General features: G+C 41.1%; 1 pseudogene; it reads left to right on the top strand.

Annotated features, from left to right (window-relative positions):
* The first annotated feature begins 25473 nt into the window (after positions 1–25473).
* On the top strand, positions 25474–25785 carry LOC145797755 (heavy metal-associated isoprenylated plant protein 31 pseudogene; annotated as a pseudogene).
* The last annotated feature ends 1267 nt before the right edge of the window (positions 25786–27052 follow it).

Below are 27052 nucleotides of genomic sequence, written 5' to 3'. Positions count from 1 at the left end.
CAACTTCAAAATAAGAGGAATAACAAACTGGTGTTCTCCCTTTGGAGCACCCCATGCCAATACGAAAATGGTGTTCTTGATCAAAATCCAAATAGCAGACACCTCCAAATGTCTACCTCTCAAACCAAACCAAACCAAATCTATATAAGTTTACACAACATCAATCTGCCTCTAAATAATCTTTAACTTTATACAATGTCAATCACTTTCAAAATTTGGCAATGATAAAACCAAAAGTAGTATAAATTCTGCCCTCAAACTCCTAGCTTTGCACTAATATAAATTTATTGACGTACAATGCATGTGCTTACACTACTTTTAACTATCAAAACAAATATTCAAAAAGTGTAAAGAAACTTATTGACGTGTAAAGAAACTACTTTTAACTATCAAAACAAATATTCAAAAAGTGTATTAGGATATTCAAGCTCTAATCAAAACAAATATTTACATACAACTAAAGCAGGGGCAAAATGTGCTCTAAACAAATATTTGATTTGATTTGATATTCACTGATTTACATACAACTTTCTCTAAAGCAGGGGCAGTCTCAAACTAAAGTTCCAAACTTCCTCAACTTCCTGATTTAATTGAAAGTTCCAGAAGTATTCACTGAAGTTCCAAAAGTTGAAAGTAAATATTAATTGTAAATATTTAATTTGATTTGATTTAAGTTGGAAGTTGAGGAAGTAAGTATTAAACCAAATTGAGTTAAATCATTAAGTTGTGAACATTAATTAAATTGAACTTCCTCAACTTAAGTAAATATTAACTTTAGTTATGAATTAAATCATTAAATCATAAAAACAGGGGCAAAATGTGCTTCTTTTGCAAATCAATTTTACATACAACTTTAAACCAATTTTATGTATACAAAAGAAATTCATAATACCCAATTCTAGAAATTCAAAACCTAGCATTTACATACAACTTTAAACCAATCATAATACCCAATTCTAGAACAACATATTGATTATGGTTTTTGTGGGGATATATTTTTGAGAACTGACACGTGGCAAGGTAACGCCGACGTGTCAGTCGAGTTGCCGCGTGTCCAGGTCCAGATACCGAGGATATCTCGGCGTTGCCGAGGTTATCTCCGAAGATATCGGATTCTGAGATAAACGAATAAGGGACAAGAGTCCTAGAATAAAGAGGAGACTTAGTCAAGATGAGAATAAAACTCTTAGGGAGTTATCTTTATCTCTTGAGGAGTCCAAAGTAAGTACTGAATTGGAGTCCATAGAAGTCAGGCTTCTAGTGGGACTGGGATTGAGTTAGCTATAAAAGAGAGGCACCCCTGTGGGTGTAAGGTGCGCAATTTATGCTTTGAGCAGTGAGTTTAGCACTTGATTATCTTTGAGAGATATACTAACTTGATCGTCGGAGTGCCCCCGGGTGGAAGAGCCACCGCCAGAGCCTTCTCTTTCTGTTACAGGTTAGCTGAAGCCATCTATTCTGCCGGTGATCTCTAGCCGATTACTTAACTGGCAGTGTGATCAGAAAATCACTCACACAATTTGGCGCCGTCTGTGGGAAAGAAGAAGAATAGATGGCCAGTAACGGACAGAAGGAAAAGATTGGGGACGACACTCCTGTTGGGAGTGGCAGACCTATCGACCTTGATATCGAAGGAGACAACCACAATGCAGAAACTCGTGACCAGGGCCACGGAGAAAAAGACGTCGGCCAAGAGGGCGACACTTCGAAGAAGACAGACCAAAGCAAGTACTATAACGAAGATAACCTCCAAGTATGGAGGGATAGGTGCCTACGGGGGGATGAAGAAGTAAAAGAATTGGCAAACAAGTTGGCAGACCTACAGACGGTCGTCAACTTCATGATGCAAAGCAATGTCATGCAGCCACCGTACCTGCTGCAGGACACGCCGATTCCAGCAACTAATATCCAAAAAGGAGGAAGGAAAACAATCCCTGAAGTCCCTCAACACACCAAGAGCGGAAGGCACTCTCATCGACCTTCCAGGGAAGTTAGACGAGAGGAGTCCCGAAGGACGTATCCTACGAAGGACCTAGAGCCCAAAGAACATCGACATGTTCAAGGGCAGGCGCTCTACTTTTGACACAACCCATGGAGAAAGATCAAAACGGGCTCACCACGAGGCCGAAAGTAGTGTACCGAAAAGATTGAAGTCCAAAGATAGCTGAGCTCCAGGGAGGAGTAAAGAAGACTTGAGAAATTACCTCAAGAGGAAGCAACAGAATGCTGAAGCCGAGGTAACTTCCTCGGTTAAGCCGAGGACACCATTTTCGGTGGAATTGGACAAATTTGAAGCACCAAAGCGATTCAGTATGCCGAAGTTCCAAATATATGATGGTAAGTCAGATCCCAACTTTCACGTTGGACTATACCTGAATTCAATGGCATTATATAGTGGGAACGAGCCGTTGCTCTGCAAAGTGTTCCCCTCATCCTTTGGGGAGATTACATCAGATTGGTTCCATAAACTACTGAAGGGAAGCGTAAAGACTTGGAAAGGCCTGGCCGAGATGTTTGTGGTCAGGTTTGTAACGAACAAACTACAGCCCTTGAGGGTCGACGCTCTGATGGCTTTAAGAATCACCAAGGATGAAGGCCTTAGGGCCTATGCAAAAAGGTACTACGAGGTGTTCAATCGAATACTCGAATACAACCAAGAGGTGGCGGTCGTGTCTTTCAAGAACGGCCTAAAAGATGACTGCCCACTACGGAAGTCTTTGGCAAAGACATTGCCAAAAAGCATAGAAGAACTCATGGCGAGAATCGAGAAGTACGCCAGAGCCGAGGAGGATACGTCGGGAAACAAAGAGACAAAGCAGGAGAAAGGAAACGGCTCGCCGAAGTGAAGCCGAGGTAACAATGGATCGACCAAACAAGAAACAGAATTGAGGGCTAAACAGGCAGTGACGATTGTGTTCCGAATCCCGGTGCACAAAGTCCCGGATCAAATACGAAGCCAACCCTATTTCAGAGCACCGGCAAGAGCACCAGGGCAATTTATGGGAAGAAACATCGGTAGGCGTTGTGCGTACCACAATGAAGAAGGGCACCCAACTCAGGGTTGCAGAGCCCTAAAAGCACACTTAAAAGACTTGGTGAGGCAAGACCATCTGAGGGACCTTGTCGATGAGGCTAGGACAAGAGAAGAACAGACAAGATTGCCTCAAGCACCAGCAGCTCCGCCTCCCCCAACACAGCAACCACAGGCAGGAGGACCATGGGTGGTTAATGTAATTCACTCAAAGGTGAACGAAAACGACATACGAGGAGAAACCCAGAAGGTAAAACACCTACAGCACATGAATCAGGTCAGACATAAAAGACCTCGGCCTAAAGAATGCCAGGGACCGACGATAGCCTTTACTGAAGCGGACCTGGAGATAGTTCAGCATCCACATAATGATGCCTTGGTAGTATCCCTCCAGGTTGGGGAGTGCCAAGTGAAACGCATCTTGATTAATCAAGGCAGCTCTTGCGACATCATGTATGTTAGATGTTCCAAGGAGCTGGGCCTTCATCCTGATGACTTTGAGCAATCCAATGGCCCGATGGTCAGTTTCAATGGAATGCCGACATGGCCACTGGGCGCAACAAGCTTGGAAGTACAAGCCGGCACTAAGAAGATCAAGACAGAATTCATCGTGATTGACACGCCCTCGCCATACAACATCATCTTGGAAAGGCCATGGTTGCATACAATGGGGGCAGTTCCCTCAACGTTGCATCAACTACTACGGTTCCCAACAAAGCATGGGATTGAAGAAGTCAGAGGAGATCAACTGCAGGCAAAGAATTGCTCCATGGTAGCAATGAAATCCACCTGCAACATTCGAGAACCAGAGAAGGCAGAAATTGAAGACGAGGACATGAAGGTCCTAGATGATGTCGGCAAGGAACCAGCCGAGAAGAGTGAAGAAGCACTGAAGAAAGTCCTTGTCCAGGAGGATGATGAAGAACGTTTCTTTCTTGTCAGCTCGGGCTTAGCCGAAGAAGAAGAAAGAGAACTGGAAATTTTTCTAAGAGCAAAAATAGAGGTGTTCGTTTGGACGCCTTATGAAATGCCTGGCATTGACCCCGAGATCACATGCCACAAATTGAACGTTGACAGGTCAGCCAAACCCATAATACAATAAGCCAGAAGACCGACGTTGATGCACGTCGAAGCAGTGGAGGAGGAAGTAGACAGACTTCTAGAGGCGAGGGCCATCAGAGAAGTCCATTATCCAACATGGCTATCAAACACTGTGGTAGTAAAGAAAAAGAATGGTAAATTGAGGGTCTGCGTAGATTTTACAAGCTTAAACAAAGCTTGTCCCAAAGACAGCTTTCCTCTACCTAAGATTGACTAGTTGGTAGACGCCACATCTAGACATGGAAGGATGAGCTTCCTGGATGCTTACAGGGGATACCACTAGATAGCCATGTACCCCCCAGATGAGGAGAAGACAACGTTTATCACCCCGAAAGGGCTGTACTGTTACAAGGTAATGCCTTTTGGGTTGAAAAATGCAGGAGCAACATACCAAAGGTTGGTAACCAAGATGTTCAAACACCTGATTGGCCAAATAGCAGAGGTCTACATCAATGACATGGTCGTGAAGACCAAGGAACCTACCGGTCATCTTGCCGACCTAAAAGAGGTCTTTGATATACTCAAAACATACTGGCTCCGACTCAACGCATCGAAGTGCTCATTTGGAGTTAGATCAGGTAAGTTTTTGTGGTACCTGGTAACCAGAAAGGGCATTGAGGCCAGCCCAGATCAAATTAAGGCCATCCTAGAGCTGAAAAGCCCGACGTCAGCAAAACAGGTTCAGATGCTTACTGGAAGGGCCACGGCCCTAAACAGGTTCATAAGCCGAAGCTCAGACAAATGTAAGCCTTTTTTCAACCTGGTGAAGAAGGCCACGAACTTCCTATGGACTGAGGAATGTGAGGCCTCTTTGGCCGACCTAAAGAAATATCTGACCTCGGCTCCAGTCCTCTCAACACCTGAACTTGGGGAAGAACTGTTTTTGTATTTAGCAGTTTCAGAACACGCAGTAAGTGCAGTACTAATCCGAGAGGAAAAATGGGAGCAAAAGGCTGTTTATTATGTAAGCAAAACCTTGGCCGATGCAGAAACAAGGTACCTACCACTAGAGAAATTAATGCTGGCCTTAGTAATGGCTTCAAAAAAGCTGAACCATTACTTTTAAGCGCACAAGATTATAGTGCTAACAGAGCACCCACTGAAGTCCTTGTTACAACAAGGAGACTTAACTGGAAGAATAGCAAGATGGGCAGTGGCCTTGGGCCAGTATGACCTGCAGTTCAGGCCAAGAACAACAATTAAGGGCCAAGTTTTGGCCGACTTCATGGCCGAATTCACGCCAGAATCCATCGAACATCGGGCTCCGTTGAGCCAAGATGAACGATGTCCAAGCAAACAAGGAGAAGCCCAGCCAAAGGCAAAAGAACAAAGAAAGGAAAAACTCAGACCCTGTAGCATTTACATCGGCGACTCCTTTCGCCTGTTTGTCGATGGGAGCTCAAACCGGCAAGGAGCAGGGGCAGGAGTAGTGTTAATATCTCCAGATGAGGAGATATTGGAACAGTCCATTCGATTAGGGTTCAAGGCCTCGAACAATGAGGCAGAATATGAAGCATTGATTGCAGGACTAAAGCTGGCTGTGGCAGCCGAAACAGATGAGGTAATAATTTTTTTTTATTCACAACTTATAGTGAATCAAACAACAGGAGAGTTTGCAACCCGAGATGAGAGAATGTCGGCATACGCAAAGGAAGTCATCAGGCTGGAAGCCTTATTTCGCAACTGCCAACTTCTTTAAGTTAGCCGAGATGATAACAGCCACGCCGACGCATTGGCCAACTTGGCGAATTCAATACAAACTAGAAAAACAAGGACTATAATGATTGACTATTTGTCGGGCCCGAGCATAGAACCAGCGATCACAGAGCAAGAAACAATGTGTATGGACTTGGGACCAAGCTGGATGGATACAATTGTTGCATTCCTAAAAGAGGGAAAACTGCCAGAAGACCATAAGGAAGCACACAAGGTCAGATTGAAGTCGGCAAGATTCAATCTGATAGCGGACGGACATCTCTACAGATGGTCCTTCACTGGACCCCTTTTAAGGTGCATACATCCTTTACAGGTTGAAGATTTTCTATATGAAATTCATGAAGGGATTTGTGGAAGCCACACTGGGGGCAGATTACTGGCTCATAGGGCCATCACCCAGGGATATTGGTGGTCCTACATGCAAAAAGATGCAAAAGCCTACGTGAAGAAGTGCGAACAATGCCAAAGGTTCGCACCTTTAATACACCAGCCAGCTGCCGACCTAAACCCTGTATCCAGTCCATGGCCATTTGCCCAATGGGGCATGGATCTCGTTGGGCAGTTGCCCCAAGCAACTGGGCAAAGGAAGTACTTACTGGTAGCAACAGATTACTTCACAAAGTGGATAGAAGCAGAACCTCTTGCCAAGATCCGAGATGTGGATGTCAAGAACTTCATATAGAGAAACATCATCACCAGATTTGGCATTCCAAGAGCAATAGTTGCCGACAACGGAACGCAGTTTGACAGCAAACTCATCAAGAACTTCTGTGCGAAATTCAAGATAAAAAATTACTTTTCAACACCAAGTTTTTCCCAAAGCAATGGGCAAGCAGAAGCATCCAACAAAGTAATTTTGGATGGGATAAAGAAGAGGCTGCAGGCAGCAAAAGGAAAGTGGGTAGACGAGTTGCCCAATGTACTCTGGACATATCAGACTACGCCGAGAAGATCAACAGGGGAAACCCCCTTTGCCATGGCTTACGGCACAGAAGCAGTCATTTCACTGGAGATCAGCATCCTAGTGATCAGAACCCAGGGAGTAGAGAATGGGACTAATGATATACTTCTAGCCCGAGATCTGGATCTCTTAGAAGAAAGAAGGGAGAAAGCTACAATTCAGCTTGCAGCATACCAGCAGTAGCTTGCTAGAGTTTACAATACGAAGGTCAATCCAAGGGATTTTCAGGTCGGCGACCTAGTCCAAAGAAAAGTTGTTGGCAACAAGAAGGATCCCAGAGAAGGCAAGCTTGGCCCAAACTGAGAAGGACCCTACAGAATTACTTCGGTATTGGGCAATGGAGCATACTAGCTTGAAGATAATGAGGGCAAAGCATTGCCAAGACCCTGGAACACTTGTAATTTGAAATTTTTCTATCATTAGATGTTCCTTGTTATTTTTTGCCAACGTCATCAATAAAATCTTAGCAGAATTCTCCAAGACTTGTGAATTGATAAAAGATGCACAATGTTGTTTCTGAATAATGAGAACCCAAGTGGAACTTAGGTTCACATTGGGGGCAGAGAGAAGACAAAGATGCTTAACACTTGTTGAAATTTATTTAAACCGAGATAATTGTTTATCTTCACTTGTTGAAATTTGTAGCAATTTACAAGTTGAAGTTAAACCGAGATAATTGTTTATCTTCACTTATTGACATTTGTAGCAATTTACAAGTTGAAGTTAAACCGAGATAATTGTTTATCTTCACTTGTTGAAATTTGTAGCAATTTACAAGTTGAAGTTAAATCGAGATAATTGTCTACCTTCACTTGTTAAAATTTGTAGCAATTTACAAGTTGAAGTTAAACCGAGATAATTGTTTATCTTCACTTGTTGAAATTTGTAGCAATTTACAAGTTCAAGTTAAACCGAGATAATTGTTTACCTTAACTTGTTGAAATTTGTAGCAATTTACAAGTTAAAGTTAAGCCGACATTATTGTTTACCTTCACTTGTTAAAATTTGTAGCAATTTACAAGTTGAAGTTAAACCGAGATTATTGTTTACCTTCACTTGTTGAAATTTGTAGCAATTTACAAGTTGAAGCTAAGCCGAGATAATTGTTTATCTTCACTTGTAGAAATTTGTAACAATTTACAAGTTGAAGTTATGCCGATATATATTGTTTAACACTTGTGAAAATTTGTAGCAATTTACAAGTAGATCATTGTTTAGCACTTGTATTAGTTAAGAAAAGCATACAAAGTTGAGATTAAATCAGTATATGTTTATCCTTGTTGAAATTTATAAGCAACTTGCAGGACAAGAACTTGTCGAGGTAAATCATCAGTTCGTATAACCGAGGAGTGCCACCCTGAGAAGATTGCACAAAGAAGGAAGAGTACATAAGACATGCGAAATATTCTAAGTATAGAATCATCCAAGAGCAGTTAGAAGAAGACAAAGATACAAGCATTCACTGAAAGAAAGTTGTGTTAAGCATTCAGTTGAAACAAGGGCACTTCGGCCATGTGAAGAAGCTTACATTGTCTAAAGAAACAAAACAATACAAAAGACAAGACAGGAAAAACATGAAAATTAAGGTTCATCAACATCAACAGCAACTTGGGTGTGGACCTCGGAAAGTTCTGGAAGAGCTACCTCAGCCGCCTTTTCCATTGTAAGTTTTGCATCAATCTGGGCAAGGGTTTCATCAATGCTTTTTTTGGCTACAGGAACGTCGGAGGATGCCTGCTCAGGGGTAGTTTCCTTGACAACTCCATCGCCCTCTTCGTCTTGAGTCAAGTCCAGGACTTGCTCAGTTGAAGGAAGGGACTTGGACGCAGTAGCCTCCTCCGCCTTTCTCACCAAGGCATCATCCCCTTCCTCATTTTCAGACTTTGAATCTTCATCGGACTGAGCTGGTGGAGGAGGTGGAGGGAATGGAAGAGGAATACCATCGGCATTTCTCAGAGGCGAATCATCAAGGACATTAAGTTTTTTGAGAAGGGACATCCAACCAAGGGAGAAACCTTTGTTGCATGCCTCCTTCACCTGTTGTTCGTAGGCATCTGTGATGTCGGCCATGCCTTAGGCATACGCCTTCTCGTCGGCGTCTTTTATTTCGACTTCTTTGGTGGCCAGTGCCTCCTGAAGCTCCTTTTCGGCTTGGACCATTTTTTCCTCGGCTTCTCTCCTCTGAGACTCAGCGACTTTCCTGATAGCCTCAGCAGCCTCATCCTTCTCTTCGGCATTATTCTGAGCTTTGATTGCAGCCTCGGCTTGGTCCTCCAATTTTTTCATCTTTGACTGTAAGCCTTTGTTAGTCTTTTGAAGAGAAGAGAATTCCTTCTTCATCTCGGCCAACTTCTCCCGATTCTCAAAAGACTGCATTGAGAAAGAGTGGGCATGCTGGATGGCCTGAAAGAAAGCAGAGGTATTAGAGAATATTCAAAGTATGAAATAAAGGGAAGGAAAAAAGAAAATTACCAAATAGAAGACATTTACCTGAACGGAGTGCTGAAGCATTAGAGCGTAGTTCTCATACTCACTGTACTGGGCGTTTCGCTCCAGATCGCCTCGAAGAAGCAGAGCGGTACTGAGTGCAACGCCGACGTTGATATCATCGGCACTATCACTCGCCATGACAGGCTTGTCTTCCAGAGTAATTGTGGGGGCCCAGAGGGCATCAGGCTTTTTTGATCCCGAAGTTGTTGCAGAAGAAGACCTCGGCTTTTTTGGCTGTTGGGATTCTGGTGGTTGAGACTCAGAGTGCCTCTTCCCAGCGGAAGGCTGAGATTTATCACTCTCGGCCAACTTTAAGATAGGCAAAGTGTCTTCAGACTCAACCTGAGCTACCTTAGCCTTTTGTTGAGCCTTTTTTATTCTTTTTGGCTTCGGTGGATGAAGGGTTTGTGCTGGTTGATCATCAACAGATGATGGAATGCTGGCCAGAAGATCTTTTGCAACTGGTTTTGGTCGGCCCATCTCGGCAGTAAGGACAAGTCGTCGCCGACGTTTTCGTTCTGATATCGGGATCAAGTATGGAGCCGAGGTTGATGGCTGATCAACTGGATCTGATGTTGATCCTTGATCTGTTCGTGATGTGGATGCAGTCAATGGAGTTGTAGCATAGAGTGGAGAAAGGCTTTTCTTCTTCCTTTTGGGAACGTCGGACAAAGTTGACTTATATGTTAGAATAAAATTGAGAAGCATAAGCGCTTTCCTTTTATGAACTAGCAGGTCCAGAAGTTTCTTCAAATCCTTGCTGGGAACAAAAGATTGGCGAATATTTTTTGGTGGCTTACGAATAGCTGCAAGAAGAACAGGCGTCAGAAATAGACAAAGTATTTAAGACTTTGAAAGAAAACAGGCAAAGCTGAATGCTGGGCTCTTACCCTTGCCCTCTAAGACTAATCGAGGAAGAGGGTAGAAATGGATATCCTCGTCTGGAGCAAACTCTCAATTTTCTGAGGTAATGAAATAGTCGTCTCCAGCCCCCTTGTTGGAGTCCGAGAGGTTGGCTACGATTTTGAATTCTGTAGACCTTGGCTTAAGGTAATAAATGCAGCCTTTTTCTTTCAAATTAAGGGCACACAAGGTATAGTAGTACTGGATATTGGCTAGGGTGATCCTAGCATTTTCCTGTTTAGCTAAGGCTATGATGCCATTGATCACTCGGTAGGAATTGATTGCCAGTTGCATGGGGTTCAACTTATAATAGTGAAGAATCTCGCGAAAAAGGATGTTGAGTGGGAGCCGGAGTCCGCACTCAGTGAAAACTACAATGGGAAAGGGCATCGAATCATCTATGGGCATGATGGAGTCGTTATCTCCAGCCAGCCTCAGATGGACATCGGCAGGAATGGAGAACTCTTGCCTAAAGTACTCAAGTTTAGTCGGGGTGTCTACCCTATGTCTCCACATACCCATGATACCAGCCTGAATTAGAAGGGTTGAAATTCAGAAAGAAGATGTTTTTTATTGATGTGACCTCAGCAAAACCCTAGGTAAAGTACTAGTTTCAGTCTTTTTCTAAATTATGGGTTCTGCACAACAAATCCCAAACCTAGATCTATAAAAGCAAGGGTTGAAGGCACGGATCTGGAAGATAGAAAGACAAAGACGTGCTTTAGAATCAAGAACATGGATGGGCTATTAAGAGCATAAAGAATACGAGAAATAAAGGGTCAAGAACAGTAACAAGAATGCAAGAAAGTGGTGTACAGTATGTATTCAAGATATGGGCAAGATCAAAACCATTTAAATAAATATGTTCAGATATGAGATTCGCAAGATTTGAAACAATAATGGCAAACAAGTAATGAAGAATATCAACAAAATTGAAAATGAAAGGAACAGTAGCTTACCAGAAGAAGTAAGGCCGGAATGAGGTTCGCCGAAGTCAGATGATAGTTACAGGAGTAACAGAGTAGCAAAAGCTTCACCAGAAAGATAAAGGAAGGCAGTTGCAGAGCTTGAGGGCTGGAACAATGGCGTATCTAGGAGCTAGAGAGAGAAAAAGCAAAGAGAAGTCGAATGCAAAAGTGAAAAATGAAGAAATGGGGAAAGGTTTTGTCAAAAATTTGAAACGGCGGCAAAACGGAGCATTAAATGCACCTGGAACAACGCATACGCCCACAGACGCAAGACAGCTTGCAAGCGCGTCATGGGCACGGTCCAATGAGGTGAAGACACATGAATGAAACGGTTGAGTAAATGATGCGTGACAGCTCACACACGTGAAAGAGTTCACTTGAATTCTTGTTCTCTAAAGAGAACATGTTGGCCTGAGATGAATTATCTCGGCTGAGGAGTTCTCGAGCCGATGTACAGGAAGAAATACCGATATAGGCTCCATCACCTCAAAATGCCGAGGTAATAGAACCTAGGGGGCAGTTGTGGGGATATATTTTTTAGAATTGACACGTGGCAAGGTGACGCCGACGTGTCAGCCGAGTTGCTGCGTGTCCAGGTCAAGACACCGAGGTTATCTCCGAAGATATTGGATTCCGAGATAAACGGATAAGGGACAAGAGTCCTAGAATAAAGAGAAGACTTAGTCAAGATGAGGATAAAACTCTTAGGGAGTTTATCTTTATCTCTTGAGGAGTCCAAAGTAAGTACTGAATTGGAGTCCATAGAAGTCAGGCTTCTAGTGGGACTGGGATTGAGTTAGCTATAAAAGAGAGGCACCCCCGTGGGTCTAAGGTACGCAATTTATGCTTTGAGCAGTGAGTTTAGCACTTGATTATCTTTGAGAGATATACTGACTTGATCGTCGGAGTGCCCCCGGGTGGAAAAGCCACCGCCGGAGCCTTCTCTTTCTGTTACAGGTTAGCTGAAGCCATCTATTCTACCGGTGCTCTCTATCTGATTACTAAACGGGCAGTGTGATCAGAAAATCACTCACACAGATTTCATTAGGGTTAATCACTAAAACAACCTATTGATTATGGATTTCATTAGGGTTAATCACTAAAATAACATATTGGGTTTTCTAGATTTCATTAGGGTTAATCACTACAACTTCCACCCCTATTTCAAAACCCAAATAGAAGGGGGAGAAATATAAGAAGATATTGAGGCAGATGGAGCAATATTCTGGAAATAGAAGAGGGGGGAAACCCTAGATTCTTACACCACCTATAAAAAATAACAAAAAACAACATGGAGGATAGATTTCAACCTTGGAGCTGTGTAGGGAGAGAGGAGACAGAGATTGAGGCAGATGGAGCTATATTCCGGATATCACCACCGGGGCTATATTCCATCAAAGCTAATCACCACCGGAGAGAGAAAGCTTGGTGGAAAGAGGAAGATATGTGGTGGGAAGAGGAAGAGGTGTGAGAGAGAAAATATTCAAATTTTGAAATCAAAATGTGAGAGAGAGAGAGAGAGAGAGAGAGAAGATGTCTGTGTAAAAGCTAAATGGAACCATTGAAATGGAAAACTGATGTCTATGTAAAATCAAGATGTCTGTGTAAAATCTAAAAGCTAAACGGAAAACTGATCCCAACCATTGATATTCACCCAAAAAATCTGAACGATTGAAGTGTCCAAGTGAGGGAAACATTTTCAACCATGGGATTGAACCAATCTAACGGTTCATACTTTGACAAATAAACAAAAGTCTCATCAAATATTCAAAAACCTTCCTCCCTTATTATATAGATATCAAGATCAACTCAAAAGATGTGTCCTTTCATAATAGAGAGAGACTATTATGTGCACTCCTAAAAGGATTTACAAAATTTTGTAGCATGAGTTATGAGTACAAAATATCATAACTTTATTATTTGAAACTTTTTTTAATTTTTAGATTGATATATTTGTAACTTTAAAATTCACATTATAAATTGATTGTTCATAATTTTACTACAAAGTGACATAACATATCACAAATATTCATCATTTAAAAAAAAAAAAAAAAACTCCAATTTTGTTCGATGTGATAACTAGTTTTGTTACTAGTGCCAAAAAAAAAAAAAAAAAAAAAAAAAAAGGAAAGAAAACTTATTTGTTAACAAGTCACTGTCCATTTTCTCATTAAAAAAAATAAAGTCTGAATGTTGATCACCGAAGTCCAAAAGCAAATAAATTCTCCACCAGAAAAAAGAAAAAGACAAAAAGAAAAAAAGCACTGGATAGAAACAAATGCATATCTTTTAATTATTCTCCACTTAACAATACTACAAATTCAAAAAATAAACAATAAACTATATTCATTGTGAACGTAATCCATATCTTATTAATTTTAAATACACATCATAAATTTATTTTTAAAAAAGATTCGAGATAAATTATTATAATTGATAACATTTTTTTGGTTCAACACAGAGACAAGGCAGAGAAATAGAGAAATGGCTCCCAAAAGCACCAGACACCTCGGCTCATATGATAAAAGCACTTAGATCACTTTAATGAGAGGAATTGATGTTGATATGTTGGTCAAATATTTGTCTTTTTTCCTTGTGAGTTTTATGCATGAAGAAGTCTGTATAAAATATTATGGTCAATTTTTGGCATGAGTGTCAATTTTGGTGGGCACCTCGAAAACAATTTCTTTTTTAATCAATAGAAAAAATCTTTATTGATTAACGATAAAACATTATATCAGAAAAGGAAACAGATGGGTGTAGAAGTATTATAGTGAACATACCAATCCCAACTAGGTTGATACTAATATGATTGCCCAATCTCTTACAAGCACACCATCACAGTTGGTGAGCAACCAACCAGAAGAAAAACAAAACAAAAGCAATAGACAACACAAGACCCAGCACAGCAAAAGGTCACCAACAGCTATCATCCTACAAAAACCTCTGTTTGCAAAGACTCCACTTCTTGAGCATCACCTGATGAAGAACTCTATAACACAAAACCAGTTCAGTAGCAGCACATAATTGTGTAGCCAAAAACAGCCAATATACCAGCAGCTGCCCCATTACCATGAGTATCAGAAAACCAACACTTCATTCACCCACTCAATCAACTCCCAGCATCAGACCAGCTAATAAGGCAAAACCAGAATTGCAACTACTGCAGCATCTTAGACCAAGATATCTCTACCTCTTCACCCACATAGCAAACCAGTACAAAAAGCAGCTCCAAAACATTGAGGGTCCAACAACAGCAGCTCCAATCAAGAAAACATTTTGTTTTGCATTTTTGTGTTGACATGGTACTAATAAAGCATTTAGACCATAAATGAAGCAGCTAACAGATTCAGTGAAATAAATAACATAATCAGCAGAGCAAAACCAGAACAGATCAGCAAGATCAGAGCAGAGCAGATCAACATACAACATTCAGCTCCAATCAAAACTAGAAGCAGATAACATATCAGATCAGAACAAATTAGAATTCAGAGCAACATAACAGAGCCACCATCTCAACATAACAGTGCCACCATATCAGATCAGAGCAGATCTGCCAAGAAGCAAAGGCAAACTCACCTAAACAATAGAGCCACCATCTCAAACACCCAAACTCAGCCATCATATCAAACCGAACAAAATGGACCAACATACCAGACCACTACCTAAGCAAACCAAAGTGAACAAAACAGATCAAAATGGACAGTCACAGAACAAAGCAGACCAAAAATAGACTAACACAGAGCACACCATCATAACCAACACAGCAGCCTCCATGCTCATTCCACTGCTCCCATATAAAGAATACAACTACTTAAACAAACTGACATATGCATAGCTCAGCTCCCATTCCTAATGCAATATTGAACCTGCTGCAAATTAAATACTATCTAGTAACAGAGAACTCTAAATTTGCTGGAGATGATTTGGCCCACAAAGCTATTCTTGCTTTGACAACCTCACTTAGTTCCTCAAAGTTTGGCTGAGAACCACTAAAACACAATCATTTCTATGTTTCCATGTGGACCACAAGACAGCCAAAGGCACAACCTTCCACAACAACTTCTCAATCTTTTTCATTCTACAAAATGACCACCATTGTAACAGCCCTTCCACTGTGTTTGGCATAGCCCACTGAAAACTCCAGCATTTCAGAATATGAGACCACAGCAGCCAGACAAATGGGCAAAAGAGCAATATATGATTGACAGATTCCACCTCGTTTTGACAGAAGACACAACCCACAGTGGCAGATGTATCTAAAATCCCAATTCTCTGTAGAAAACTAGAGGTTTTCACCTTGCCTTGCCAAGCCAACCACCCGAAAAATTTGACTTTAGGTGGAGCACAGTTATTCCAAACTACCACTACCATTTTCCTGACAGGGCCCAAGAAGAATTCATATCTTTTATACACTGATGGAACCGAAAACAACCCAAATGGATCAGCCTTCCACTTCCAAACATTAAGTTTGGTGGCCCTCATTGCTGGAGCATTCATAAGGAAGGAATGAAGTCTACTAACCTCCTCCTCTTCCTAGGCCAACAGGGGTCTCCTGAATTCCAGATTCCAGACTTGAATCCCTCCTCTCCTGTTATAAAAATCAGACACTACTCTTACTTTATTAGTGAACAAAGAAAAAAGTCTGGGAAATTTCTCCTTGAGACACAACTCCCCAGCCCCTTTATCCAGCCAGAAATGGGCTCTCCTACCATTCCCTAACTCAATTGCAGAGTTTGTAATGTACATATTGTGTAACATAGGTGAAACAAGAATTGTGGCAATAATATCAGACCAAATTTTTGATCCTCTACTGTTTCCTTCCAGACATGGCAGCCATCTTCCACCCCCATATTATACTTAGAGCATATAACATCCTTCCACAGAGTATGATGCTCTGCCCCAAGCCTCCACCACCATTTCATCAGTAAACACTTATTCATAACTGTGGTTCTTTTGATCCCCAAACCACCCAAATGCTTACTCTTGGCAATGATATCCCATCGCACTGGGTGAACTTTTCTTCTAAGGTCGGATCGCCCCCAAAGAAAATTTGCTTGAATTTTGTCAATTGTTTTTGCCACCTCCACTGGTATTTTGAACAATGACAAGTAATAAATAGGCAAGTTGCTCATAACCGACTTAATTAGAGTCAGCCTCCCAACAAACGAAAGCAGCCTTCTCTTCCATGTGGGTAACTTCTATTTAAACTTGTCCAAGACTGGCTTCTAAGTACTTGACCTACCAGGATTAGCTCCTTGAGGTAGACCTAGATACTTAAAAGGTAATCTTTGATAGGCACAATTTAGTCTAGAGGTAAAACTTTGCAGCATTACTTCAACCACTCCAATACAAGGAATCACACTCTTATGATAATTTATTTTTAGCCTCGAGAGGATTTCAAAACACCTAAGAATTCGTTTGATGGTCACCACTTCCACCCACTCAGCTTCACAAAATAGTATTGTATCATCTGCAAATTGCAGATGCATTATTGTGACCCCATTGTTCCCAATGACAACCCCTTTGATCAAACCCATTTCCCTGGCCTGTCAAACAAGATATTCAACCCTTCGGACACAATATTGAAGAGAAAAGGGGATAGTGGGTCACCTTGCCATAGACCTCTCTCTGGGCAAAACTCAATAGTAGGAAAACCATTCACTAAAACTGACACTTTTGTGGAAGTTACACAGTTTTTCATCCATCTCACCCATCTATCCCCAAATCCAAAATTAGATGACATATTGAATAAGAAATCCCAATTGACTGAATCATATGCCTTCTCAAAATCTAATTTCAACACCAAACCTTTCTTCTTTGATTTTCTCCACCCGTCAACTATCTCGTTTGCAATGAGGATCCCATCTAGGATATTCCTTCCCCCAAGAAATGCGGATTGTGCCTCGCTAATAATCATTGGCATGACTTGTTTCATCCTATTTGCTAAGACTTTAGCTAGGATTTTGTACAAGGAACCAATGAGGCTTATAGGCCTATAATCCCTCAAGCTTGATGGGCTATCTATTTTTGGGATTAGGGCCATAAAAGAGCTATTTAAACCACTAAGCAATGAGGCATTTTGATGGAACTCTCTTAAGAATTGCATTACCTCAGGTTTGACTATTCTCCAACATTTCTTGAAAGAGGCCAAATTAAACCCATCAGGCCTAGGTGCTTTATTGCCATCACTGCTCTTGATAACATTTCTAACTTCCTCTTTTGTAAAATCTGTTTCCAACAGATCTACTGCATAACGACCTCCAATATTTTTGAACTGGCCAAACAGTTTAGGCCTAGTCACCCAAGATTCAAAAACTGATTCATGAAATGAGACTTCACCTCATGCCTGACCTCTAAAGGTTCTTCCACCATTGAGCCATTCACCATAACTGAACACAAGGAATTCCTGCTATTTCTCTTAGACGCCATAATGCGAAAGTACCTCGTAGTTCTATGTCCTTTTGAGGCCCAATTGATTCTGGATTTTTGGAGCCAAGTCCATTCCAACATTTTGTTTAACCTCCAAATGTCATTCATTACGTCCTTTCTTCTAGCTTGTCCAACCCCCTAAAGTGACCTTTCTTCAACAATTAGCTTTATAGCATGGGCTTCCTCTTTGGCAGCCTTAAGCTTAGACTCAAGCTTCCCAAACTCTTTAATGTTCCACACCTTTAATTTGTGTTTCAAGGTTTTGAACTTCATAATACATCTGTAGCCAGCCCAACCTTCCACCTGGAAATCTAACCAAAATTTCTCTACTAAATCTACAAATTTAGGATGAAGAACCCAAGCATTTAGAAATCGAAAAGGTCTAGGGCTCCAATCTCTTTCATCTTCCATCAGATAGGACAATGGTCAGATATCAATCTAAGAAGTCCCCATAACTTGAGGCTGAAATTTTGTAACCACTCATAATTGAGAAAAAAATTGTCTATTCTGCTCGATTTCTCTCTTGTTTGTGAGTTACACCAAGTAAATTTCCTCCCAAACATATGTAAATCAATCAACTCCAATTGTTCTACCAAGTCATTAAAATCCCTCATTCCTCTGTCTCTTTTAGAACACCCAATACGTTCACCAATATTCCTTATTTCGTTGAAATCACCTTCCATACAGCATGGCCCCAAGAACACTCTTCAACCAAGCTAAAGTGACCCATAATTCTTTCCTTTTCACCACATCTGATGGACCATATACATTGACAATTACATAATTAAAAGAGGAAAATAATTTATCTAACAGTAGGATAAAATGACAGTTTCCACAGCAAGCATCCAATTGAAACACCCCTATATTCCAAATACATAGTAACCCACCAGCTCTTCCTTCCGAGTCCACTGCCAGATACTCAAAATTATCTTCATACCAGAGAGACTTTACTATTTCAGTAATTGATGATCTCTTTGTTTCTTGAAGTATCACAAAATTGATTTTCCTTGCTGCCACACTTTGTTTGATTTTTCTCATTTTCTCTGGTCTACCAAGACCTCTAATATTCCAAGATTGTATCTTCATTACAAAAGTTGTTTCACTTAAAAACTCCCTGAGCTTAGTTCTCAATGCATATCAGCTCCCATTCTCACCTCTTTTCCTTTATCTGTGGCCTCCAATTCCTCTAGCTTGCTAATCACCTCCTCCTCTTTGCCATCACAAGCTACCCCCAGCACTTTACCAATTTGGATGGCTGCTTCTTCTTCTGATAAACGTAAGCCTCCTCTACTAGATTTACTTTCCATGGATAGTGAAATAGCAGCTACGGTAGACCTGAAAACACTCCCTTTCCTCAGATTAAGTGTTTTCTTCATAGATTTCTTCCCCACTTCAGACTTTCCCTTCCTTCGCAGTTTGTGGCGTCGATTTTCCTCTCATTTCTCCTGCAAACACTGATTATTAATAAGGGTTGTGCCCAGCTGACTTGGCATAGAATTGGGCTGCCCTACCCCAATAGCAGAGACTCTAATATGGTGATTGCTAGACTCAGCCCAGAGATCTGATTTTGTAGCCCTTTGGGCTGACTCATCCCCTTTGCATCCACTTGGGCCCTGTTTAAGTCCACCTCCAAGTTAATGCCTTGTTTCTGCCCTACAGACCCACTCATACTTCTTATAAACCTAGAAGTGACCACCTCATCATTAGCTCTATGGTTACCTCCCTTGCGTACGCCACCCTCCTTTGACACCCCTGTGTAGAGCCTCCTTACAGAGCCCTCCCCACATACGGCACCTTCCTCTGACACTCCCATCATCAGCTCCGTCTTCTCTACCACCGAAACATCTCTCAAGCTTGCTTCCCCCTCCATGTCATTTGTATTGACATGAGCCACCTCCCTCTCCCCTGTAACCACCTCATCCCCATTATCCACCTCTTCACCAATGTAAGAATTAATGTATAGAGAAAGAGAGAAAATAAATTATGTATATATTGATTGATGTATTACAAGATTGTTCTGTATATTGATTTGTATGTTACAAGCTATTATATAGGAGATGTGTGAGGTAAGTGAGTGGTGGTAGTGGATGGTAGTGGAGGTGGTGGGTGGTAGTGGAGATGGTAAGTGTGTTAGGTTTAGTGGGGTGGATGTAGTGGGTTAGGTTAGTGGGTTAGGTTTATACACAGTATCATGTATAAGTTTATACACAGTATCATGTATAAGTCGCTCATGGCGCACTCCCTAAGTTTATACACAGTATCATGTATAAGTCGCTCATGGCGCACTCCCTAAGTCGCCCCCTTGGTGCACCACCACTTATACACAGTATCATGTATAAGTCGCTCATGGCGACTTAGGGAGTGCGCCATGAGCGACTTATACATGATACTGTGTATAAACTTAGGGAGTGCGCCATGAGCGACTTATACATGATACTGTGTATAATTTTTTTTTTTTTTTTAAATAAATTATGTATATATTGATTGATGTATTACAAGATTGTTCTGTATATTGATTTGTATGTTACAAGCTATTATATAGGAGATGTGTGAGGTAAGTGAGTGGTGGTAGTGGATGGTAGTGGAGGTGGTGGGTGGTAGTGGAGATGGTAAGTGTGTTAGGTTTAGTGGGGTGGATGTAGTGGGTTAGGTTAGTGGGTTAGGTTTAGTGTACATTAACAGCCCCCCTCAAACTCAAGGAGGATAGGAACTAACCAACTTGAGTTTGAAGAGAGTAACAAAACAGAAAAGTAAACTGATAAATAAAACAGGATAGGAGACACGGTATGGTCGTGTCAGACCGATGTAGCAGACAGTTTATGGGGTCATGTCGGACCGTTGTAGCAGACACTGTGTGGTCGTGTCAGACCGATGTAGAAGACAGTTTACGGGGTCATGTCGGACCGTTGTAGCAGACAGTTTATGGGGTCATGTCGGACCGTTGTAGAAGACAGTTTACAGGGTCATGTCGGACCGTTGTAGCAGACACTGTGTGGTTGTGTCAGACCGTTGTAGAAGACAGTTTATGGGGTCATGTCGGACCGTTGTAGCAGGACAGTTTACGGGGTCATGTCGGACCGTTGTAGAAGACAGTTTATGGGGTCATGTCGGACCGTTGTAGCAGGACAGTTTACGGGGTCATGTCGGACCGTTGTAGAAGACAGTTTATGGGGTCATGTCGGACCGTTGTAGCAGGACAGTTTACGGGGTCATGTCGGACCGATGTAGAAATTTGTGGTGGTGCACCAAGGGGGCGACTTAGGGAGTGCGCCATGAGCGACTTATACATGATACTGTGTATAACCCCCCCTCAAACTCAAATAGGTGTGAAGATAGAAACCTATTTGAGGTTGAAACAAAGGGATTGATAAAGCTGACTGGTGTAGAAGACACTGTAGGAGTGTATAGATAGACTGCCCAAAAGATATACATGGATGTAGATATCGAGCCCTCAAAAGTCGTGCCCTCAAAAGGTGTGTCATCAAAAGGCGTGTCATCAAAAGACGTGCCCGAGTCATGAAAAGGTGTGCCATGAAAAGGCGTGCCAGGTTGTCGGTGTCAAAAGGCGCGCGATGCGCGTGGCTACCTCGGCTATTTAACCAAGACGGAGCTGAGGCCGAGGCAGAGGCTGAGACAAGAAACTGAGAGAAACCTCTGAAAAATTCTGCGTTGTGCTGAGAGAGAGAGTCTGTAACACTGTTGTGCTGAGAGAGAGAGTCTGTAACACTCTGTTGCGAGAGAAAATGGCTTCGTCGTCCCGTGGTCTGCTTACTCTCTTTCCCGACCTCAACGAGTCCACAAGAGAGATAGCAGGTGCGGTGTCCCGTGAACCTCAACCAAACACCACTGGGTTTGCTCCGTTGAACTTTCCGATGCAGTCGGTGGAGCAAAAAATGGCAGGGCAAACGGATGTGGAGGCTAATCAGTATACTTTGAAGGCATGTGTGGAGTCCATGACGGCGGTCACAAACTTGTCGCACCGGCTGCAGAGTAGGACAAATGAGGTGCAGCAATTAAACTCCCAGCTGGCTCTGCTCCAACGCATGTATAAGGATGCGCGAGCAGAGATAAGCGTGCTAAGGGCAGAAAACAAGGAGCTGAAGCGGAAGGCCACCGTGATGTTTCGATTTGGAGGTCCGCCATATGCTGCAGTGGAGGAGTATGGTGGGGTGAACGTGCCCAGTGGAGTGGGAAACACGGAGGCAACACCGGCAAGGGCCGCCCAAGACGGAGGCAAGAAGAAGAGACCGGCGACAGAGTAGAGAAGGGACGTCGGGGTGTAGCCGTCTGCAGAAAAGAAAACAAAGCCGTTGTTGTGTTTGTTTTTTTTTTTTTTTTTTTTGTGGTGTAAAATGGGGATCGGGGTGAGCCCCGACATGAATAAAAGGAGTTTGTGGAATGATGAATGTTTGTTTTTTTTTTTTTTTTTTTTTTGTTTGTTTGTTTTTTTTTTTTTTTTTGTTTGTTTTTTTTTGTTTGTTTTTTTTTTTTTTTTTTGTTTTTTTTTTTTGTTTTTGTTTTTTTTTTTTTTTTTTGTTGTGGGAAAAGTAAGGGAGTAATTGGGGCAATAAAAATAGAGCACCAAGTAAGGTATAAAAAATAAAAATTGGGCGGTGGATGAGTGTGAGTAAAAATAAAAAAAAAAAAAAAAAAAGAAAAAGAAGAAGAAAAGGAAAATGGGTTTTAAAAAACGATGTCATGTGAGGGCTTTGTGCACTTGTCTGTCGGTGGAGGGGGTGATTAAAAAAAAAAAGAAAAGAAAAGAAGATTGGTAACTTTGTTGGTGAGAATAAAAAAAAAAGAATATATATATATATATAGAAAAAGAAAATAAAAAGAATGGTGGGTGGTGGAAACAATTATGGTGGAGGGACAAAAAGTGGCTAAGGTGGGAGAGAGGAAATAGAATATATGGAGAAGCTTTAACAGGTTGTATCAGAGAGAGAGAAGAAGTGGGGTGGGTGGGTGTGTGTGTGGTTATTCTTTAAAAACCATGCTGTTGGGTGGTAGTGGGATCATGTGGGGGAAGAAAAATGAGCTGTCCTTTGTATTCTGAATTGTTGCCTCAGACCCACATGGATTGTGGCCAAAAACCCGTGAAATAATTTCATCCCTGCTAGAGTTCTCTGCCCATGGACTTTGTTTTCTTATTCTTTGATGTTGTTTGGTTGACAAGAATCTTCAAGAAATTAGGAAGTCTACAACATGGAGAGCTCGACTGTTTGGTTGTTGATGAGGATAGTGGTGCTGTGGCAGTATGTGAAGGAAGGCTAGCGGCTGATCTTGTCCTCCACGGATCCGTCCCACTATGCTCTCCATTATTCACAGTTTAGCTTAGAAAGGAGGATCTATGGTCCTCAATGCCTGCAGAGGACCATCGGAAGAGAAGACTCCATTGATCCAGCTCCTTATGGGAAGTTTTTTTTTTTTTTTTTTTTTTTTTTTTTTTTTTTTTTTCAAGCACACAGATCCAACTTTGCTCTGAAATTTCTTTCTCCAATAACATGTATGGAGGTCGCAACACTTCCAGTGATCGCTAAGTAATCACCTTGAAGATTCTGGTAGACAAGACCAGAATTTCATCAGTGATAGAGAGAGTTGTTGCCATCAGTGATCTGCGTAGAGCAGAGAGAGAGAGACAGCTTCTTTTCGTAGAGAGAGAGTAAGAGAGTTGAGTTGCAGACATGGTGTTCGACGAAATGTACCAGAGGAATTTTGGGTTTGCTCCGGCGAGGTGGTGAAGAAGAGTGGAGTGGAGGTGACCAAGATGGAATTTGTTAGAAACTACTGCAGCAGCAACAAGAAGAAGATCAAGATCAAGAAGAATAATTTGTGGCAGCGGAGTGAAGATATGTGTAGAGGTCCGGCGGGCGGCCAAGGCGAGGCTGCCGCCCGCCGGTGAAGCAGAATTACTAGGTTCTTAACCTAGCTCTGATACCATGTAAGAATTAATGTATAGAGAAAGAGAGAAAATAAATTATGTATATATTGATTGATGTATTACAAGATTGTTCTGTATATTGATTTGTATGTTACAAGCTATTATATAGGAGATGTGTGAGGTAAGTGAGTGGTGGTAGTGGATGGTAGTGGAGGTGGTGGGTGGTAGTGGAGATGGTAAGTGTGTTAGGTTTAGTGGGGTGGATGTAGTGGGTTAGGTTAGTGGGTTAGGTTTAGTGTACATTAACAACCAACATGGTCTGCCACCTTATCATCTTCTTCCCCTTGTCTACTACCTCTATCTACAATAGTCTCACCTTCTTCATCGGAGCTGAAGCTGGCTTTATTGTTCCTCAGAAACGATTGGCAGATACATTGCTCTTTCACAGTTGTTGAGAGTATGATTTGTTCCTCTGAGATCCTAACTGGGTATAATATACCTGGCAATCCAAGTTGATTAGATAATTAATTGTGTTCATGCATCTTGTCTCAATCTTGATTTTCCCACAGTGGAGAAACTCCATATTCAGTGTGCCTTCATCCATTTCAATCACCTCTCCTCACTCTCTACCTATTGTACAAAAAGGATTGTTGTTCAACAATACCAGTGGTATACTATAGCATCTTAACCACACCTGCCTTACCTATTCAAGAACCATGCTTTCATCCCCTTCCTCAATCGAGTCGCACCAGTCTATGAGCCAGTCCTTCATTAACAATAACTTCTCCCTCATAGCACTTACTGATTAAAATGAGAGAACTAATTGTCTTCCACCTCCAACTCTAACTTTAATATCTCTATAGCCACGTCTCTTAAGTTCATCCTGAAACTCTGCAACCGAGAGTTGTGGTTTTAATCTTACCACTGCACTTTCATACAACCATTCATTACCTCATTTCTTTACCTTAATAGTTCGAACTAAGTTGGGTTGAAGGACCCTACCTCTAGCCACATTAGCATATGACTTTTTCCCCTAATAAGGAACACTTACGATTTGATTTCCTTCATTTTTCCTCCACTGCTGTACTGGTTGGAGGCTTTTTTGGTGTTGATCATTGCCCTTTTTGAACTCAGCCATTTTGACCTTGAGTGCTTTGTCATCGCACCAAGGTCCATTTGCTTTCTGCAAAGCCATACCCGCTGCTACCAAGCAATCATACCTAATAAACCTAAATCTGGATCCTGTAGATTTTCTCCTCTTGTTCGGGATATACGCATCCCTCACCACACCAAAGTTTGAGAAGTTGGGTTAATTTTTTGAACTACTAATAATACATAATGTAACCAATTCGTTACATAACTAGTAATACATAATTTATACTTATAAGAGAAAGTGGGTGTGTAGAGGAATTTTGTGGATGCATTTAATGATATCCGAAACGTCAGGATATTTCTGTTTGCACCCACTTATGTGAGGGCATAATTTTGAATGCATATGAGAAAGAGGTGGGTGTAATGAAATATTTAGTGTGTGTAAATAGAAGCACCCACACCCCAATTGTTGGTGCAACTTCCATGTTTGTCCCCTAGTTATTATAGGCAAAAAGGAAAAATACTAATCATTGTCTAATGAGTTTTAGTTAAGACAGTACATGTGTAAAATGTATACTAAAACTCATAAAATGTATATGAAAATTTGTAAAAAGTATATTCAAATTATAAAACTTCGACATTATTTAAACTTTAACTAGTGTTTATTGGGCGATAATTAATAAAACAATATGTATCTCATGGTTCCTAACTGACACTAACTTTGCAATTGCATTTGCACATGAACAAGGGGACGGAATAAAAAGGTGTATAATTTTTCTTCTCTAAAGACTGAATTTTTCATCTCTTCATTTTATTTAATTTTTGTTGGGGTGTAAATACTCATTCAATTAATACTATATATGATATTTTTTTAGGAGTGGAAGAGATAGAAATAGACATGGAGACACAAAAGATAACGGTGAGAGGCTACGCCATAGAGGAAAAGAAGGTGCTCAAATCGATCAAGCGTGCAGGCAAAGCAGCCAAGCCATGGCCATACCCAAGAGGCTACTCTCATTTCACTTCATTTTACAAGTACCGTTCCCACATTGTCAACCACTACTATTATGACACAATCAAAAATGTCTCTCCAGCCAATACCCAAAGTTTCTTTCACACTCCTGTAGTTTACTCGGTTGCAATTGCATTGGATGAAGTTGTTGCTTCGCTTTTCAGCGATAAAAATCCTCATGCGTGTACTACCATGTAATCTTGCAGGGGTTTTTTTTTTTTTTTACAATTAAAATTCCCTTATTATCTTGTGATTTATGTTTGGGTCATGTAATTTAGTTGTTTGTTAATTATATATTTGCATTTTGTACGAGTTTTTTTTGACATTTTTCCAATCCTTGAGTTAATTCACAAGAAGCACAGTTTGAGTTTTTGAGAGGATTCTTATTTTTATTTTTAAATAGTCTATTTTCATGACTCGAATACAAGGTTTTATTGCAACAAAGAATCCAAAATTTAGTAACTTTAGCCACAAGGCCAACAACCTTATGGTCATGGTAACTCTGAATGAGGGAAGGGGTGGGGTATACAAAATTGGGGAAGAAGAAGAAGAAAAAAAAAACATAAAGGAGCAAGGAGAAAGGAAGAAAGAGAAAAGGGGAAAATTTGTCTTTAAAAGTAAAGATTACAATTTTGTAATGGGCTCATATTAAAAATAAATAAATGATTTATTGTCGAAATTATATTTCTTGCTCATTGTTTTGAAGACAAAGATAATAAAATTAGGTAGTTACGAGTGTTAAATCAATTTATTTTTTTACAAAAATCTATAAATAGAGATTTAAAAAATAAATTAATAAATTGAATTGGCCTGTCTAATTCACATAGAGAGAAACTAGTCCCTTTCAACAAATGTGAAATGTGATACGTCCATTGGAAAGCTCCAAACAATGAATTTTATAAGGTCAACTTTGATGGGATTGTTTTCAATCGACTCAAGGCGGTTGGGATTGGTATAATTGTTCGTGATCACAATGAAGCGGTGCTTGTGGCCTTGTCATAGAAGATTAATTGATGGGAGGAGGGTTGTGCTAAAGCTTTCGCAGCGTTGCGAGGAGTGCTTTTCACTTTTGAATTGGGTATCCGTGATGTTCATTTTGAAAGGGACTTACTTAACACTGTAAGAGGAGCTAAGTTTGAGCCCACTAAATTAATTAGGCCCAACAGTCCAAGGTTGATGGGCCCAAATTTATCGCAAGTCCAAGACTGGCGGGCCCAGATTTATCGCCATCAAACAAGCTGAATCGCTCTAAACCTCGAAAGGGTTCGAATCCACAAACTTAGAGACTTACTCGGACCCGGACTCGAAAGAGTATTGAGCTATCCTAGAGATCCGAGGCACTCGGACTCGAAAGGATTTGGATCCACGAATCTAGAGATCCGAAGCAATTGGCTTCGAATGGATTCAAACGCAATCTAGAAGCCGCTCCGTTAATGAGTCCCAGAACACTTGTGGGCTCAGAGCT

Source organism: Camellia sinensis, chromosome 8 (genome assembly GCF_055761805.1).
Source record: "Camellia sinensis isolate YWXY chromosome 8, ASM5576180v1, whole genome shotgun sequence".
Lineage (NCBI taxonomy): Eukaryota > Viridiplantae > Streptophyta > Magnoliopsida > Ericales > Theaceae > Camellia > Camellia sinensis.
The sequence above is the reverse complement of the archived record's forward strand: the minus strand, read 5'-3'. Positions and strand labels throughout refer to the sequence as shown.